The sequence below is a fragment of the Pelophylax lessonae genome, assembly GCF_965119305.1.
Source record: "Pelophylax lessonae genome assembly, chromosome: 5".
Taxonomy (NCBI): domain Eukaryota; kingdom Metazoa; phylum Chordata; class Amphibia; order Anura; family Ranidae; genus Pelophylax; species Pelophylax lessonae.
Genome location: NC_138772.1, coordinates 504,045,381 through 504,051,380, shown reverse-complemented (window position 1 = coordinate 504,051,380; position 6,000 = coordinate 504,045,381).

Sequence of the window (6,000 nt, the reverse complement as noted above, 5' to 3'; positions counted from 1 at the left end):
GTGTGGAGGGGGTTGGATACAATGTAAGAAGTGGGGGGGGGGGGAGGTTGATAGGATACAATGTAAGAAGTGTGTGTGTGTGTGGGGGGGGGGTGATTGGATACAATGTAAGAAGTGGGGGGAGGGGTCAGATACAATGTAATTAGTGTGGGGGTGTATCGGATACAATGTAAGAAGTGGAGGGGTCAGATACAATGTAAGAAGTGTGTGGGGGGGTTGGATACAATGTAAGAAGTGCGTGGGTGGGCGTGGTCGGATAAAATGTAAGAAGTGTGTGTGTGTGGGGGGGGGGGGGTTGGCTATGATCGGATAGAATGTAAGAAGTGTGTGGGGAATGATCAGATGCAATGTAAGAAGTCTGTGTGTGTGTGTGTGGGGGGGGGGGGGGGTCGGATACAATGTAAGAAGTGTGTGGGGGGGTTGGATACAATGTAAGAAGTGTGTGGGGGGGGGGTCGGATACAACGTAAGAAGTGAGGGGGGGATTGGATAGAATGTAAGAAGTGTGTGGGGGGGGGTGTGGTCTGATAAAATGTAATAAGTGTGGGAGGGGGGATCAGATAGAATGTAAGAAATTTGGGGGGGGGGGTGGATTGGAGACAATGTAAGAAGTGTAGGGGGGGGTTGGATACAGTGTAAGAAGTGTGTGGGGGGGGGGATTAGATTCAATGTAAGAAGTGTGGGGGGAATCGGATACAATGTAAGAAGTGTGGGGGGATCGGATAGAAAGTAAGAAGTGTAAGGGGGGGGGGGCTGATCGGTTACAATGTAAGAAGTGTGTGTGTGGGGGGGAGGATAGAATTTAAGAAGTGCGGGGGGGGGGGTGGATCGGACACAATGTAAGAAGTGAGAGGGGGATCGGATAGAATGTAAGAAGTGTGTGTGTGTGGGGGGGGTCGGATAGAATGTAAGAAGTGTGTGGGAGGGATCGGATACAATGTAAGAAGTGTAGGGGGAGGATTGGATACAATGTAAGAAGTGTGTGTGTGTGTGTGGGGGGGGGGGGGGTTAGATACAATGTAAGAAGTGTGGGGGGGGGGATCGGATACAATGTAAGAAGTGTGGGGGGGATTGGATACAATATAAGAATTGTGTGTGTGGGGGGGGGGGGGAGGAAGGATACAATGTAAGAAGTATGGGCTGATTGGATACAATGTAAGAAGTGTGGGGGGGGGGGGGTCAGAATCAGATACAATGTAAGAAGTGTGGGGGAAGGATTGGATACAATGTAAGAAGTGAGTGTGTGTGTGGGGGGGGGGGGGGTGATTGGATACAATGTAAGAAGAGGGGAGTGGTCAGATACAATGTAAGAAGTGTGGGAGGGGTCAGATACAATGTAAGAAGTGGGGGGGGGGGGTCGGAAACAATGCAAGAAGTGTGGGGGGATCGGATACAATGTAAGAAGTGTGTGTGTGTGGGGGGGGGGGGGTGGGGATACAATGTAAGAAGTGTGGGGGGGTCGGATACAACGTAAGAAGTGTGGGGGGGATCAAATACAATGTAAGAAGTGTGGGGGGGGGGGGATCTGATAGAAAGTAAGAAGTGTAAGGGGGGGGGCTGATCGGTTACAATGTAAGAAGTGTGTGTGTGTGTGGGGGGGGGGGGGGTCGGATAGAATTTAAGAAGTGCGTGGGGGTGGATCGGACACAATGTAAGAAGTGGGTGGGTGGGGGGGAGGGATCGGATACAATGTAAGAATTGTGTGTGTGGGGGGGATTGGATACAATGTAAGAAGGGGGGGGGGGTTGATCAGATACAATGTAAGAAGTGTGTGTGGGGGGGGTGATTGGATACAATGTAAGAAGGGGGGGGGAGTGGTCAGATACAATGTAAGAAGTGTGGGGGGGGTATCGGATACAATGCAAGAAGTGGGGGGGTCAGATACAATGTAAGAAGTGTGTGGGGGGGTCGTAAACAATGCAAGAAGTGTGGGGGGGGGATAAGATACAATGTAAGAAGTGTGTGTGTGTGTGGGGGGGGGGATACAATGTAAGAAGTGTGGGGGGGGGGGGTTGGGTGGTCAGATAGAATGTAAGAAGTGTGTGTGTGTGTGTGTGGGGGGGGGGGGTGGTCAGATAAAATAATGTAAGAAGTGTGTGTGGGGGGGGGGGCTATGAACGGATAGAATGTAAGTGTGGGAGGGGGGATCGGATAGAATGTAAGAAGTTTGGGGGGGGTGGATTGGATACAATGTAAGAAGTGTGTGTGTGGGGGGGGGGGGATCGGATACAGTGTAAGAAGTGTGTGGGGGGTTGATTGGATAAAATGTAAAAAGTGTGTGTGGGGGGATCGGATACAGTGTAAGAAGTGTGTGTGGGGGGGGGATCGGTTACAATGTAAGAAGTGTGGGGGGTGGGATTGGATACAATGGAAGAAGTGGGGGGGTCGGATACAATGTAAAAAGTGGGGGGATCGGATACAATGGAAGAAGTGTGTGTGTGTGGGGAGGGGGGGGGGGATTGGATAGAATGTAAGAAGTATGGGGGGAGGGTGATCAGTTACAGTGTAAGAAGTGTGAAGGGGGGGATTTGATACAATGTAAGAAGTGTGTGTGGGGGGGGGGGGTTGGATACAATGTAAGAAGTGTGTGTGTGTGTGTGTGTGTGTGGGGGGGGGGGATTTGATTGAATGTAAGAAGTGTGGGGGGATCGGATACAATGTAAGAATTGTTTGGGGGGGGGGGATTGGTTACAATGTAAGAAGCGTGGGGGGGCGGGATTGGATACAATGGAAGAAGTGGGGGGGTCGGATACAATGTAAAAAGTGGGGGGATCGGATACAATGGAAGAAGTGTGTGTGTGTGTGGGGAGGGGGGGGGGGGATTGGATAGAATTTAAGAAGTATGGGGGGAGGAATTGGATACAAAGTAAGAAGTGTGGGGGAGATTAGATACAATGTTGCAGTGGGGGGGGGGATCGGATACAATGTATGAAGTGTTTAGGGGGGATCAGATACAACGTAAGAAGTGTGGGGGGGATGATCAGATACAATGTAAGAAGTGTGGGGGGAGGGTGATCAGTTACAGTGTAAGAAGTGTGAAGGGGGGGGATTTGATACAATGTAAGAAGTGTGTGGGGGGGGGGGGGTCGGATACAATGTAAAAAGTGTGTGGGGGGGGGGAATCGGATACAATGTAAGAAGTGTGTGTGGGGGGGGTTGGATACAATGTAAGAAGTGTGTGGGGGGATCGGATACAATGTAAGAAGTGTGTGTGTGGGGGGGGGGGATTGGATACAGTGTAAGAAGTGTGTGTGTGTGTGTGTGTGTGTGTGTGGGGGGGGGGTTGGATACAATGTAAGAAGTGTGTGTGTGTGTGTGGAGGGGGGATTTGATTGAATGTAAGAAGTGTGGGGGGATCGGATACAATGTAAGAATTGTTTGGGGGGGGTCGGATAGAATATAAGAAGTGTGGGGGGGAGATCGGATGGAATATAAGAAGTGGGGGGATCGGAAAGAATATAAGAAGTGTGGGGGGGAATCGGATAGGATATAAGAAGTGGGGGGGGAATCGGATAGAATATAAGAAACGGGGGGGGGATCAAATAGAATATAAGAAGTGTGGGGGGTATCGAAAAGAATATAAGAGGTGTAGGGGGGATCGGATAGGATATAAGAAGTGTGGGGAGGGGATAGCATAGAATATAAGAAGTGTGGGGGGGATCGGATAGAATATAAGAAGTGTAGGGGGGGATCGGATAGAATACAGTATAAGAAGTGTGTGGGAGGGGGTGATCTGATAGAATATAAGAAGTGTGGAGGGGGGTATCAGATAGAATATAAGAAGTGTAGGGGGGGCAGTTAGAATATAAAAAGTGTGGGGGGGGATCAGATAGAATATAAGAAGTGTGGGGGGGGGGATCGGATAGAATATAAGAAGTGTGGGGGGGGGGAATCGGATAGAATATAAGTAGTGTGTGGGGGGGGGGGAATCGGATAGAATATAAGAAGTGGGAGAGGGGGATCGGATAGAATATAAGAAGCGGGGGTATGGGATAGAATATAAGAAACAGGGGGGGATCGGATAGAATATAAGAAGTGTAGGGGGGGGTTGGATATAAGAAGTGTGGGGGGGGGTCGGATATAAGAAGTGTAGGGGGGGGGTTGGATATAAGAAGTGTAGGGGGGGGGTTGGATATAAGAAGTGTAGGGGGGGGGGTCGGATATAATAAGTGTAGGGGGGGGGGTCGGATATAAGAAGTGTAGGGGGGGTTGGATATAAGAAGTGTGGGGGGGGGGGGTTGGATATAAGAAGTGTAGGGGGGGGATCGGATATAAGAAGTGTAGGGGGGGGGGGGTTGGATATAAGAAGTGTAGGGGGGGGGGTCGGATATAAGAAGTGTAGGGGGGGGGATCGGATATAAGAAGTGTAGGGGGGGGGGTCGGATATAAGAAGTGTAGGGGGGGGGGGTCGGATATAAGAAGTGTAGGGGGGGGTCGGATATAAGAAGTGTAGGGGGGGGTTGGATATAAGAAGTGTGGGGGGGGGTCGGATATAAGAAGTGTAGGGGGGGGGGTCGGATATAAGAAGTGTAGGGGGGGGTTGGATATAAGAAGTGTGGGGGGGGGGTCGGATATAAGAAGTGTAGGGGGGGGGGTCGGATATAATAAGTGTAGGGGGGGGGTCGGATATAAGAAGTGTATGGGGGGGTTGGATATAAGAAGTGTGGGGGGGGGTCGGATATAAGAAGTGTAGGGGGGGGGGTTGGATATAAGAAGTGTAGGGGGGGGGTTGGATATAAGAAGTGTAGGGGGGGGGGTCGGATATAATAAGTGTAGGGGGGGGGTCGGATATAAGAAGTGTGGGGGGGGGGGGTTGGATATAAGAAGTGTAGGGGGGGGATCGGATATAAGAAGTGTAGGGGGGGGGTCGGATATAAGAAGTGTAGGGGGGGGATCGGATATAAGAAGTGTAGGGGGGGGGGATCGGATATAAGAAGTGTAGGGGGGGGTCGGATATAAGAAGTGTAGGGGGGGGGGTCGGATATAAGAAGTGTAGGGGGGGGTCGGATATAAGAAGTGTAGGGGGGGGATCGGATATAAGAAGTGTAGGGGGGGGGATCGGATATAAGAAGTGTAGGGGGGGGATCGGATATAAGAAGTGTAGGGGGGGGGGATCGGATATAAGAAGTGTAGGGGGGGGTCGGATATAAGAAGTGTAGGGGGGGGATCGGATATAAGAAGTGTAGGGGGGGGTCGGATATAAGAAGTGTAGGGGGGGGATCGGATATAAGAAGTGTAGGGGGGGGGGGTCGGATATAAGAAGTGTAGGGGGGGGGGGTCGGATATAAGAAGTGTAGGGGGGGGGGATCGGATATAAGAAGTGTAGGGGGGGGATCGGATATAAGAAGTGTAGGGGGGGGTCGGATATAAGAAGTGTAGGGGGGGGTCGGATATAAGAAGTGTAGGGGGGGGATCGGATATAAGAAGTGTAGGGGGGGGTCGGATATAAGAAGTGTAGGGGGGGGGGGTCGGATATAAGAAGTGTAGGGGGGGGGTCGGATATAAGAAGTGTAGGGGGGGGATCGGATATAAGAAGTGTAGGGGGGGGGTCGGATATAAGAAGTGTAGGGGGGGGGGTCGGATATAAGAAGTGTAGGGGGGGGTCGGATATAAGAAGTGTAGGGGGGGGGGTCGGATATAAGAAGTGTAGGGGGGGGATCGGATATAAGAAGTGTAGGGGGGGGGTCGGATATAAGAAGTGTAGGGGGGGGGGGTCGGATATAAGAAGTGTAGGGGGGGGGGGTCGGATATAAGAAGTGTAGGGGGGGGATCGGATATAAGAAGTGTAGGGGGGGGTCGGATATAAGAAGTGTAGGGGGGGGGTTGGATATAAGAAGTGTAGGGGGGGGATCGGATATAAGAAGTGTAGGGGGGGGTCGGATATAAGAAGTGTAGGGGGGGGGGTCGGATATAAGAAGTGTAGGGGGGGGGGATCGGATATAAGAAGTGTAGGGGGGGGATCGGATATAAGAAGTGTAGGGGGGGGTCGGATATAAGAAGT